This window comes from Carlito syrichta, unplaced genomic scaffold (assembly GCF_000164805.1).
Source record: "Carlito syrichta isolate Samal-C Ts95f unplaced genomic scaffold, Tarsius_syrichta-2.0.1 Scaffold308133, whole genome shotgun sequence".
Classification (NCBI taxonomy): domain Eukaryota; kingdom Metazoa; phylum Chordata; class Mammalia; order Primates; family Tarsiidae; genus Carlito; species Carlito syrichta.
The window spans coordinates 146,963-160,664 of NW_007252229.1; the positions used below are offsets into that span (position 1 = coordinate 146,963).

A 13,702-nucleotide genomic window follows, 5' to 3' on the forward strand; every position below is an offset into this window, starting at 1 on the left:
TGGTTGCTTCCAGGTTCTTGCTATTGTGAACAATGCTGTGATAAACATACGTGTACAGGTATCTTTTTTATAGAGTGATTTGAGTTCTTCAGAGTATATACCCAGTAGGGGGATTGCGGAGGTTGACACTTAGAGCTTTTAGGAATTGCCACACTCCTTCCACAGAGGTTGCACTAGTTTACACTCCCACCAACAGTGTAGAAGACATCCTTTTCACCACACCCTCTCCAGCAACTGTTATTTTTTGTTATTGATAATTGCCCTTCTGACTGGAGTTAGGTAGCATCTCAGTGTGGTTTTGATTTGCATCTCCCTGATGATTAGTGAGGTTGGACATTTCTTCATGTGTTTGTTGGCTGCTTGGATGTCTTCCTTTGAGACGTGTCTGTTCATATCTTTTGCCCACTTTATAATGGGGTTGTTTTTTTCTTTTTACCGCGTTTGAGTTCCTTGACGATCGAAGATGTTAAGCCTTTGTCGGACTTGGAGTTGGCAAATACTTTTTCCCAGTCTGTAGACCGTCTCCCTGCTCTCTTGATGGTATCTTTGGCTTTGAAGAAGCTTTTTGGTTTAATGAGATCCCACTTGTCTATCTTATCTCTTATGGCCTGTGGGTTTCGAGCTTTGTTCAGGAATTGGATGCCAGTTCCAATTTCCATCAGGGTTTCGCCTTCATCTTCTAAGGTTCTTATGGTTTGAGGTTTTACATTTAGGTCTCAGATCCATTTGGAGTTAATTTTTGTGTAAGGGGATAGATAGGGATCCTGTTTCAATCTTCTCCATGTGGTCAGCCAGTTTACCCAGCAGCATTTACTGAATAGTTTCTCCTCTCCCCAGAGGTAGGTAGTGGAGTCTTTGTTGAACATGAGTTGGTTGAAAAATTGGGTTTAGCTTCTGGAATCTCAATTCTATTCCATTGGTCTATATGCCTGATCCTATACCAATACCAAGCTGTTTTGATGAGTGTAGCTTTATAGTAAAGTTTGAAGTCTGGTATTGTGATACCACCTGCTTTTTTTTTTTTTTTTTTTTTTTGCTAAGGATTGTTTTGGCTATTCTTGGTCATTTGTGTTTCCATATGAATTCCTGTGTTGTTTTTTCTAAGTCTCAGAAGAATGTTGTTGGTAATTTGATGGGTATTACATTAAATCTGTAGACTGCCTTAGGTAGGATGGACATCTTCACAATGTTGATTCTTCCAATCCATGAGCATGGGATATTTTTCCACTTGTTTGTGTCATCTTTGATTTCTTTGAGCAGTGTTTTGTAGTTTTTATTGTAAAGGGCTTTCAGGTCTCTGATTAGAAAGATGCCAAGGTATTTCTTTTTTTTTGTGGCTACTGTGAATGGGATTGTGATTTTTATTTGGATTTCTGTTTATTATTGGTGTAAAGAAATACAATTGTCTTTTGCACATTTATTTATATCCTGAGACTTTGCCAAAGGTCTTTATCAGTGCAAGGAGGTTTTTGACAGATTCTCTTGGGTTTTCAAGGTACACAGTCATGTCATTTGCAAAGAGAGATAACTGGACTTCCTCTTTTCCTATTTGGATACCCCGATTGCCTTCTCTTCTCTGATTGCTCTAGCCAGGACTTCCAATACTATATTGAACAGGAGGGGTGAGAGTGGCATCCTCGTCTTATTCCAGTTTTCAGGAGAAATGGTTCAAATTTTTGTCCGTTTCACAGTATGCTGGCTGTGGGTTTCTCATAGATGTTTTTTACTATTTTGAGGTATGTTCCCCATATGCCTAGATGTTCAAAGATTTTTATCAAGAAGGGTGGCTGGATTTTATCAAAAGTTTTTTCTGCATCTAATGATATAATCATGTGGTTTTTGTTTTGACATCTCTTGATGTATTTAATTACATTTATGGTTTTATGAATGTTGAACCAGCCTTGCATCCCAGGTTTGAAGCCTACTTGGTCATGATGAAAGATTTTTGAGATGCGTTGTTGAATCCAATTTGCTAGGATCTTGTTGAGAATTTTAGCATCTATGTTCATCAAAGATATTGACCTATAGTTCTCTTTCTTTGTTGGGTCTTTACCTGGCTTGGGTATCAATGTGATGTTAGCTTTGTAAAATGATTTGAGGATAGTTCCATCTTTCTCAATCACCTGGAATATCTTCATTAGGATAAGTATCAGCTCCTCCTTAAATGTCTTGTAGAATTCTGCTGGAAAGCCATCTGGACCAGGGTTTTTTGTTTTTGTTTTTGTTTTTTGGATAGGTAGTTTTCTTATTACATAGTCAATTTCTTTGATTGTTATTGGTCTATTTAGGGTCTCAATTTCTTCTTGTTTCAACCTAGGCAGGTTGTGTGATGACAGAGAGTCCTCCATTTCCTTAAGGTTTTCAAGTTTGTTTCCATACAAGTGTACATAGTAGTCTCTAATGATCTTTTATATTTCTCAGGGTCAGATGTGACTTCATCTTTTGTGTTTCTGATTGTGCTTATTTGAGTTTTTTCTCTCTTTTTCTTGGTCAGTCTAGCTAGGGGACCATTGTTCTTGTTTATCCTTTTGAAGAACCAGCTTTTTGTTTCATTGATTTTTTGTATTATCTTTTTGTCTTCTATGTCCTGGGTTTGGGCTTTTATTTTGGTGATCTGGATTCTTTGCTGAAACTAGGGTTTCTGTGGTCTTGCTTTTCCAGCTTCCTTAGGTGGCTTGTTAGACTGTTAATCTGTGCTCCTTCCATTTTCTTCATGTGCCTTTGTAGGGATATAAATTCCCCTCTTATTACAGCTTTCATGGCATCCCAGAGATTTTGGTAAGATGTTTCTTCATTTTCATTTGTTTCCAGGTATCTTTTGATCTCTGTTTTGATTTCATCATTGACCCAGTAGTTGTTTAGCATCATGCTGTTTAGTGTCCATGTCTTTGTGGGTTTTCAGGGGACCTTGTTGGTGTTAATGTTTATTTTTATTCCACTGTGGTGCGAGAAGGTGCATGGTAAAATTTGGTCCTTTTAAATTTGCTTATGCTTGATTTATGGGCAAGTATGTGGTCGATCTTAGAATACGTTCCATGCGATGGTGAGTAGAATGTGTATTCTGTGGTCTTTGGATGGAGTGCTCAGTAGGTATCGATTAAGTCCATTTGGTCAAGAGTCACATTGAGGTTCCGGATCTCACTGCTGATTTTTTGTCCTGATGATCTGTCTAGGGTTGTGAGTGGGATATTGAAGTCCCCAGTTATGATGGTATTAGAGTCAATATCTTTTTTTAGTTTTCCTAGAAGCTGCTTTATGAAAGTTGGCACTCCTATGTTGGGTGCATATATGATTAGGATAGATATTTCTTGTTGATGGAGTGAAGCTTTTATTGTTATGTAGTGGCCCTCTGTATCTTTTTAAATTTTTGATAGCTGAAATGGTATTTTGTCTGAAATTAGGATTGTGACTCCTCCTTTCTTTTGTGTTCCATTCGCCTGAAAATTTGTCTCCCATCCTCTTACTTTGAGTCTCTCCCTGTCCTTTCTAGTGAGATGGGTCTCTTGAAGGCAGTATATTGTTGCCTGGTGATATTTTATCCATTTTGCCATTCTATGTCTTTTCAGTGGTTCATTTAGTCCATTCACATTCAGTCTAATCATTGAAATATGAGAGTTCGTCCCTGTCATACAGTTCTTATAGAGTTGTTGTTCTTCCACTTAGTTTTTTGTCTTTCTTTTGGTTTTGGGATTGGTTCATGTGTATTTTATTCTTCTTCCTGTACTCTTGTGAAGAACATTGTTCTTTTTTCCTTTTCTTCTGTGTTTTGTACTTTCTTAAGTGTTTCATGTAGAAGTGGTCTGGTGGCAGCATAAGTTCTTAGGGATTGGATATCTGGGAAAGATTTTAATTTTCCCTCGCTGATGAAGCTCTACTTGGCTGGGTAAGTTATTCTTGGTTGAAATTGTTTATCTTTTAGGACTTTGAAGATAGGGCTCCAAGCTCTCCTAACCTTCAAGGTTTCTGTAAATAAATCTGCTGCTATTCTAACTGGTCTTCCATGGTAGGTGATCTGGCCTTTTTCTCTTTCTACCTTTAGGATTTTTTCTTTTATACCTACTTTGTTTAGGTGAATTATTATGTGTCTAGGAGTTGGTCTTCTCATTTGTTGTCTTGCAGGGATTCGCTGAATCTCTTGCGTTTGAATTTTTCCATCACTGATTAGATAAGGGAAATTTTCTTGAATAATCTCATGGAAAGTTTGTTCCAGTGGGCCTCTGTCTCTCTTTCTGCCTCAGGAAGTCCAATTGCTCTTAGGTTAGGTCTCTTGAAGTAATCACTCATCTCCTGAAGGTTTTGTTGTGTCTTTTTCAGCTTGTTTTCTGTGTTTTTAAAAGTTTGGGTTAGTTCTATATTTTGGTCCTCAAGCTCTGAGATTCTTTCTTCTGCTTGGGTAATTCTGCTTTCTGTGCTTATCAGTTTGTTATTTATTTCATTCACAGTATTCTTTATTACTGTTATCTCAGTTATCAGCTCCTTCCTAGTTTCTTCTTGTCGCTCCTCAATTCTTTTTAATCTCTCCATTAATGTCTTGATATCCAGGTTTGTAGTTTGAGACCAGTCATTCTGGGGGCTCGTCATTGTTTGCATTCCAAAGTCAGTTTTCTCAGTGTCTGCCCTCCCAGGGGTCTGGGAGAGACCCATATTCTTCTTTGGGTTTTTCTTCATTTGTGTAGACTTTTCTCTCTCCCTCCCTTTCCCTCCCCTTCTTTAATTCTCTTTTTTAAGGGAAGGTGGGGCTGCTTTTGCTTCGCTTGTGCAATCTCCTGTTCTTCCTTATGAGGGTCCTCTGGTTTTGTTCACTTTTGAGGTTGGAGTGTGGGCTGCGGTCTGTACTTTTTGCGGTTTTGAGGTTTAATTGAGGGGGAAGCTGTGATTCAGAATCTATATGCTAATTCCAGCATCCACCAACCGGTGTATGAGCCCACTGGAACCTATTTCCCACTGCCTTACAATCTGTCTTTGCAGCGGTATGTAGGTTTGATCCCTGGAACAAAAGGTGGTACAAAAGAGGAAAATAATGGAGGAAGGGGGAAGGGGGGTTAATAGGAAGTTAGAAAGAGAGAAGTGTGAGAGAGAAAACAGACACACATATCAACCAACAGGTGAAAAAGAGACACAAGGCCAGAGAGAAGTGAAAAAAACACACAAGCAAAATTTCCTAAAGAATACTGGTAGCTACACAAAGACAGACCAATAAAATCATGCCTTTTGATGTATTTTGCCTAACACAAACAGATAGTGCAAGTCAAAAAGCAAACAAAAGTGAGCAAAACAAACAGTTAAAAGGATAAAATCAAAATTCAAAATAAGAAATCAGACTAGCTCTGGAATCTTTCTTGAGTATCTAAAGTCTCTTCAGCTCTGATCTCCAGCCTCTCCCCTTTGCTTTAGCTGCAAACAGCTAGATTTACTCGCAGCTTGGGTTTGTTCTTTTAGCCTGTTGCCTGGGAGGTCTGCAATGCTTAGTTGCCTTTGTCTGATTCAGCATAGGGGAGGGGCTCTGTCTCCTGTTTTGCTACATTACATTAGGAACCGAGGTGGATGCTGCTCATAGGTGGGTGGGGCAATGCAAGTCTCTGCTTGGAGAATGGCTGAGGTGGCAGTTTCTCTTTCGAATCCTTTCTCTCTGCCCGTCTGGGTCCCTGGGCAATTCACTATGATGGACTGTGGTGGCGTGGGATCAGCTTCACAGCTAGGCGCTGGATCCGGGGTGCCACCAGTGGCTGGAGTGTAAAAGGGGGTCAGGAGTTCCCTCCTCTGGAGCTGAGTGTCTCCGATCAGCACCTCCTTAAGATATGCTGTTCCTTTACACAAGTATGGGGTAATGCGCTGAGTGCCTCAGCCAGGGTGGGCCCAGAACCCCAGAACTCCAAAGCTCCAAAGGGCAGATGGTGAGTGGCGAGAGTGGCCCTGGGCCCCTCACAGGGTACTTCAGCCAGAAATGGAACCGGTATCTCTGAGGGGCGGGCACCCAGAGCCTCCCTGGGTGCCCAGCGGCTTGGTGCTGGGTGCTGGGCAAGATGATATAGCCAGGGAGGGAGCCAAGACCCAAGACTCCCACGCAGGCAGGAGTCATGTATAATGGAGCAGTAGCAGCCAGGGGCCGCAATATCCAGCCCTGCGTGGAAGCGAGGGTCCCCGGGCCTCGGACCAGTACGGCTGGTAGTGGGCAGGGGGGTAGGGGAAGAAAAGTAAGAGTCTTTTTGGGAACTCACATTTGGAGAATCTCACAATTCCACCTATGCCATCACCATCTTACCAGAACTCCCATCCATTTTTCTTCTTATATTTTATTTTTCTTTTGAGAAGGTTTTGGAGAGAATGGGCTAAGAACCACGGGGTGCATGGTCTCTGGCCGGGCTGGGCCGCGGGCCACAGGGACACTGCAGCCAGGGTCCCGGAGATGCTGCTGCTCCGCTGCAGCTGCCCTGATCCCCGGTGCCAGCATCACTTCTCCACCACCACCCACAAAAGAGTTTTTTATATTTCATTAAAAATTATTTTTCTGGATATCACTGTATTTGTCATTTTAATTATAATTAGACATATCCACATTCTTAATTTATATATAGTTTTATATTTTTTAAAAGATCCAAAATCATAGATGCCTAAGTCTGCACAAAGCCCTGATCTCCCTGAGAGATAAATTATTAATTAAAATTACTTAGCTAGAAAATAATTAAAATTAGACGTGAGGCCCAACCTAACTGGTCTGAAACACTTCTTTCTATTATCACCTCTTTTATCATTTAAACCTCAGGGTGAATACATTTTATCACCATTTGAGAATACACAAATTTAGAGGAGAAAGGTCAATAAGGCTTTTAGAGAAGGCAATATTATTAAGCTCACAAATAGGAGCCTAGAAGTACCTAAGATAAACTATTTCTACTTCACAATTTTGCCTAGGCTTGTCCTGCTGGCCTCTTATTACATGGATAGCTAAAAAGAATTATTTACTGAGTATACAGGAGTATGAACTTTTATTTTGTCCTTACTCTTGCACTTCGATAAATTTGACTACAGTTTCACAATGAACATGCCCAAGAGATTGTCTAATAGGGGGAAAAACAAACTGCAGTAAGCCCTCTGTTAATAGAAATCTCTATCTTGGAGGTATCAACCTACTTTTATTTCTGAATGCTTTCTATTATTGTAGTGATTGTGCTACTGGTAAACGTACCCAGCAGCAATTTCATGAGTTGCGTATCCAAATAAATGCAATTAATAATTAAAGTTCGCATTAAGCATGCTAATAAGTCTACAGGATTGTCTCCTATAACAATTACACCAATAATGCAAAAAGGTTACAACAGGCATATAGGCAAGTCAACCACACTTGAGATTTAATCATTTTTCTGAAAGATTCATAGTTGCTCGGCTATTAAAGATAGTGGAAAAGGCTTCCTCTGGGAAATATTTTCCTGGTTCATTTTGTACCATACAAGCAATGACCAAAACAAAACAAAAAAAGTCACAAGGTTCTTTAATAGGAGTAAACCTCAACACACCTAATACACAGTTTTAAGCATACAAATATTGTATTTTTTGCCAATAGCAAGCAACAGGCACCCCTTGCTTTTATTAATGCAGTTCAGCTGATATAAACAGACAAAACAGAGAGGAGAATGTGCTTTATCATCTGTAGCTGAATTTCAATTCTCTTTCAAATACAGTTGAATGCATTTTCTTTGCAACCAAAAGACAGAAGATCTTGATTACTGTTGCAAGAATAATCTCAGGCTTTGTGTGAGAAATATAGGAAAAATAGTCTCTATGGATGATGTGTCTGCTTGTGAAGTTACAAAACAAGATGCATTCTTGGAGGTAGAGAAATTAAATTAAGATGAAATGGTAGTCCCACTGAATGCTTATTTTGTAGGCCATGGCTGGCTTCCCAATTATCCTCTGTCTTAGCCTCACCCCAAGGGCACAGACAACAGAACAAGAAACAAACAGGGGCAAGATAGGGGCAACTGTTTGGGAATACAGTTCACTCAGGCCATGGGCCCTGTCATGAACTGCTAACTCTTTTGTAAAATTAAGGTTCAAACTTCCTTCTCCTCAATGTCATCCATGTTTCAGATCTTAGGAAAGTAAAGGAGTTGATATCTCTGCAGATTTCTACTCATTTTTTATCCATGTATGTTCAATCCATCCAGCTCAGTTGGGTCCTTTCTACCTCCAGGGGATTTTGAGCATATCCCCTGAGTACTAGAAAAAGTTGTATTTCCTTGAGTCACCTTTGCTTTATCCTCATCCAACAAACAACACTTTGGCTTCTGATAAGGAACAGAGCAGCCCATTGTCCCTAGTTTGATCAGAAGACACTAATTTAGGAGCCAGCCTATGATTGGCCCCTCCTAAGTATTCTGTTCAGCACTGCTCTCCCATTTTATCCATACTTCTACTTTCCTCCCTTTCTACTACTTGAATAGGCCACTCCCAATTTAGCTGACAAATCTGCGACAGGTAACTGTGTTTGTGGTTTAAACTGAGTATTTACATGGACATAGAGCTAGGCCTCCCCAATGCTCACCCACTTCTACCCTGGGTAACATTTTAAACCAGAAGAGATTAATGAAGATTTCTCAGACTTCATTTACTTTCATCTCACATAAAAATTTAACAGTTAGTCACACTAATTTATATCACTATTTCTTCAGCTTCCCTAACTGTACTGGCCATGTTCTCTGACCTCCACCTCTGTTTTTCTTCCTAATCCTCTATGTGCTTCCTCTAAGGTCTAATCTTTAGACTTAGAACTCAAAGGCTTACTCTCACCTTTAGGATGGGGATCTCTAAACCTTTGTCTCTTGCCTAGAATCCTAGTACCGCATGTTCAATGTCTAAAGAAATTTTTTCCTGGATGTAGTCACCAGGTCAATATCCAAATATGCATAAATATTAATTTGTTGCCTTCCCTACACATTTGTATTTTTCCCACCACATCATTAAGTTACCTGAATTACCTCTTTTCTTCCATTCATAAATGAAGTCTACATGAACTTTAACTTCTTTTGAATTATCTGTTCCAAAGATAATTGGCTGTTCTCTAATCATACTACATTATCGAATTCAGTGATAGAAGTAATTAAACAACTTTACTAAATCTGCTATACTGTAACCTCATGGAGAGGCTGTTCATTACCTCTTACTTGTTCATCACTATAGTCCATTATACTATAGTGAAAAAAATTAAATGTGCTAAAAAAAAATCTTAATCATATTCGTTTCCATATTGATATGCTGTCTTCTTTCTTTACTTCTAATGCAAAATAAGGTCCAACTCATGCACGTCTCTACAAAACACTATCCATTATTATAATCTGCCTGTATTGATCTTCTTTCTCAACTACTACAGCTTTAAAATATACTAGATTGTACTACATGCTAATCATTTGTGGTAGCTTTGTCTTTTTTTTATTTTTATTTTTGAGTTGGAGTCTCACTCTTGTTGCCCAGGTTGGAGTGCAGTGACACACTCACAGCTACTGCAGCCTCAACCTGCTGGGCTTAGGCGATCCTTCTACTTCAGCCTTCCAAGTAGCTGGAACTACGGACACACACTACCATGCCCAGCTAGTCTTTGTGATTTATTGTGGAGATGAGGCCTCACCAAGTTGCCCAGGTTGGTCTCTAATCTCTGAGCTCAGGCAATCCTCTTGCCTAGGCCTCCCAAAGTGCTGGGATTATAGGCTGAGCCATCACACCCAGCCAGCTTTGTCTTTTAAGTTAGATTTTATTATTGTCTATTTGAAAAAGTGTCATTAAAAAAAAGAATGTGAAACTTTGTACTAGAATCTAAAAGATAAGAAAGACAAGTGAATAAGAGAATATCTCCTAACTACTGGGTTTAGCTACCAGTAGGAGAATAGATTAAGGTAGGCATAAAATCCAGGCAGATAAAACTCTGGAGAGAATAGAAATCTAAATGCACTTCAAGATGACAGGCTCAACAGACTTTCGCGTATGAGTATATTGGTGTATGTACAAGGAGGGACCCAAAAAAACCTTGAATTGATATATCTTAAAAAATGTGTATTTATTCTTACATGTTTAAACTTCAGTCACCTTTGAAGTACTCTCTATTTAATGCAATACACCTATGGAGACACTTTCTCCACTGCTCAAAACAGTTTTTGAACGTGTCCATTTTGATACCTTTTATTGTTTCTGCCATTTTTGTTTTACGTCTTCCAAACTGGCAAAACATTTCTCTTCAAGAACTTTTTTTCATCCAGAGAAACAAAAAGAAAGTCACTGAGGTGAGATCAGGTGAACAGGGAGGGTAGGGTACTGGGGTCATACTGCTTTTCATCAAAAACTGCGGAACACTCACTGTGGTATGGACCGGTGCATTCATAAATCACCCATCATGAAATGGAAAGAAATCGCAAAAAAAAAAAAAAAATTACCTGAAGCCAAACACAGCCTCCTACAACATTAACTGGTGCACTGATACTGATGGTACACTGATACTGATGGGTTCTTAGACCACTTGTCTAGTAGGTGAAGGGTGTACAATAAGGGGCCCACCTCCAAAAGATGATTTGGGGTTTTTTTGGGTCCTCCTTGTATGTATCTGTGTAACATCTGCATATATACATATGTGGGAGAAGTGTTCTTTCACCAGGAAGAAACAGTGAATTGTGAGATAAATATCTGCCCTTCGATGACAGGCTCATGACAGACAACATCTAAATTTCCTCCACGAATTCATTTCATAAATGAAATAAATGTATTTAAAAGTAATTTCCACTTTAGTGTTCTTCCTCAACATTGACACAGGCATTTTAAAAATCTTAAAATAATAAGTATAATTATTATAATAGCTATCATTTGGAGTACTTGCTATGCCCCAGGTACAGTGCTAACAGTTTTATTCAGCAGAAATGACCAAAAAAATCACATATTGGAAATGTGGGAAAATAAAACATCCCTATATTTCCCAGTGAAAAATAAAAAGTCTACACTTACGCCGGGCTCGGTGGCTCAGCCTGTAATCCCACACCTTGGGAAGGTGAGGTGAGTGGATTGCCTGAGCCTGCGGGTTCGAGACCTGCCTGGGCAGCGAGACCTCATCTCTACAATAAATCAAAAAATCAGCCGGGCGTGGTAGCACATGCCTGTAATTCCGGCTACTCGGAAGGCTGAGGCAGAAGGATCGCCGGAGCCCAGCAGGTCAAGGCTGCGGTGGCCGGGAGTGGCCACTGCACTCCAGTCTGGGCGACAGAATGAGATTCCAACTCAAAAAAAAGTCTACACTTCCTGCAACATGGAAGTGCATTCACTATAAAGCCAAATGATCTTTTCTTTCATTTCTCAAACATTTTCATATAACATAAGGATTAAATCTGTAGCCATCTGAACTTAACTTAGTCCAAAGGTATGTAGCAGGATAGGTATCCCGGTGCTGGATGAAAATACTGGAGTGACAATTCCTAGATATTTACATTTCAAGGACAGATGAGACCTACCTAGGTCTTGGAGACACCTCTAGGTCTATGACACACAGGACTATCTGGCTCCTGATTTATATTCCAATGCTGAAATTAGGAATCAGACCTATAACAAGTTCCCTACACATGAGTTCCATTCTGGTTCTGAGAGCACGTTCATAAGTTCAATTTGCTTGCAAGTCTAGCAAAGTTAACTTGGGTACCCAGCCAACACAATACTGTAACAGGCTTATAACATTTTTCGTACAAATAAAACATTTAAAAACACACATACAAAAACGTTTTTAATCTTACAATATAGTACCTTAAAAAGTACAGCAGTATAGTACAACAGCTGGTATACAGGGGCTAGCATCAAGTTAAAAGGCAAGAAGAGTTACTAACTGAAAAAGAAATGGGAGGCGGGAGATGATAGGGCTGAAGAACCGTCAGCAATAGGAGACAGAGGGACAGCTGCAATTTCACTCACGTCTGACGTAGATGGCACAGGTTCTGGTTTCTGGCTGGATTCAACTTTATCCCCTTGAAAAAACAATTCAGTGATATCTGGGTATTAGCTCTTTTTTTCTTGTCATAGGTGAAACGGTAGCACCAGACTGCATTTCTGAATGACTGCTGCCACTTTTGTGTACCATACTACTTTTGGGTCCTGTGCCTCAAAAACTAACAGTGCCTCCTCACATAAAGAAAATGGCTTCTGCAAAGCCAAATAAATCACCAAGAGAGTGGGAGACAGCCTGCAGTCTCGGGAAAAAATATTTGCCAACTGTATATATGACAAAAGCCTAACTTATAAGATCTATAAGAAATTCAAACATGCTCAAAAGAAAAAAAAGATCAGCCCTTTTACAATGTGGGCAAAAGATATGAATAGACACTCTCAAAAGAAGACATATGAGCAGCCAAAAGATACATTAAAAAAATGCTCAGTCTCACTAGTCATCAAAGAAATACAAATTAAAACCACACTGAGATACCACCTAACTCCAGTCAGGACGGCAATCATCAATAACTCAAAAAACAGCAGATGCTGGAGAGGATGCAGGGAAAAGGGAACACTTCTACACTGTTGGTGGGAGAGTAAACTAGTACAACCTCTGTGGAAAACAGTGTGGTGATTCCTAAAAGATCTAAAAATAGACTACCGATATTACCCCATAATCCCCTTACTGGGAATATACCCAAAGGAACTCAAATCTTTTATGAAAAAGATACCTGCACACAGATGTTTACTGCAGCATTATTTACAATAGCAAAAACATGGAACCAACCATGCTGCCCATCGAGAGAGGACTGGATTAAAAAAAAAAAAAAAAAAAAGTGGTACATATACATGATGGAATATTACACAGCCATAAAAAAGGACAAAATTATGAACTTCACAGCAACTTGGATGGACTTAGAGTCTATATACTGAGTCATCTATCACAGAAACAAAGAACCGAATATCACATGTTCTCACTCATAAGCGGACCTTGAACAATTATCACAATATTGTAAGAAAGGGATTGGTAGTAGTTGGAAGCTGCTGGAGGGGATGGGACAGACAGTAGTGGGAAACTGCCAGGGAATGGGGGGGCACACCTCATCAACAACGGTAAATGAATAATGAACAACCTAATCCTGAACTGTACCCCACATCTTCAAAATTAAAAATTAAAAAATACATGTAAGCTGGGCTCGGTGGCTCAGCCTGTAATCCCGCGCCTTTGGTAGGCTGAGGTGAGTGGATTGCCTGAGCCGGCGGGTTCGAGACCCACCTGGGCATCGAGACCTCATCTTTACAATAAATAAAAAAATCAGCCGGGTGTGGTAGCGCATGCCTATAATTCCGGCTACTCGGAAGGCTGAGGCGGAAGGATCGCTGGAGCCCAGCAGGCAAGGCTGCGGTGGCCGGGAGCAGCCACTGCACTCCAGTCTGGGTGACCGAATGAGACTCCAACTCAAAAAAAAAAAAAAAAAAAAAAAATACTTATATCAACAAAAGAAGAAACAGAAAATACCTTTGCCATTTCCTGCATTGTGAATCTCTTCAGTTCTTTAGTTACTTCTTCCTTGTCTCTTCGTCCTTTCTCTGAGCCTTCAATACCATCTTTTTGTTTCACTCTACTCAATTATTTTCACTTTTTTTGTTTTTTAGTCTAAGTTTCACTCTGTTTCTTAGGCTGGAGTGCAGTGGCATGATCTTGGTCACTGCAGCCTTGACCTCCTGGGCCTCCTTCTGCCTTAGCCTTCCA

General features: G+C 39.9%; 1 protein-coding gene across 1 annotated transcript in view; it reads right to left on the reverse strand.

Moving 5' to 3' along the window:
- Window positions 1-13,702, reverse strand: part of GABRA4 (gamma-aminobutyric acid type A receptor alpha4 subunit) — a 161,884-nt gene that overhangs the window by 43,204 nt on the left and 104,978 nt on the right. The gene's annotated exons all lie outside the window — the stretch shown is intronic.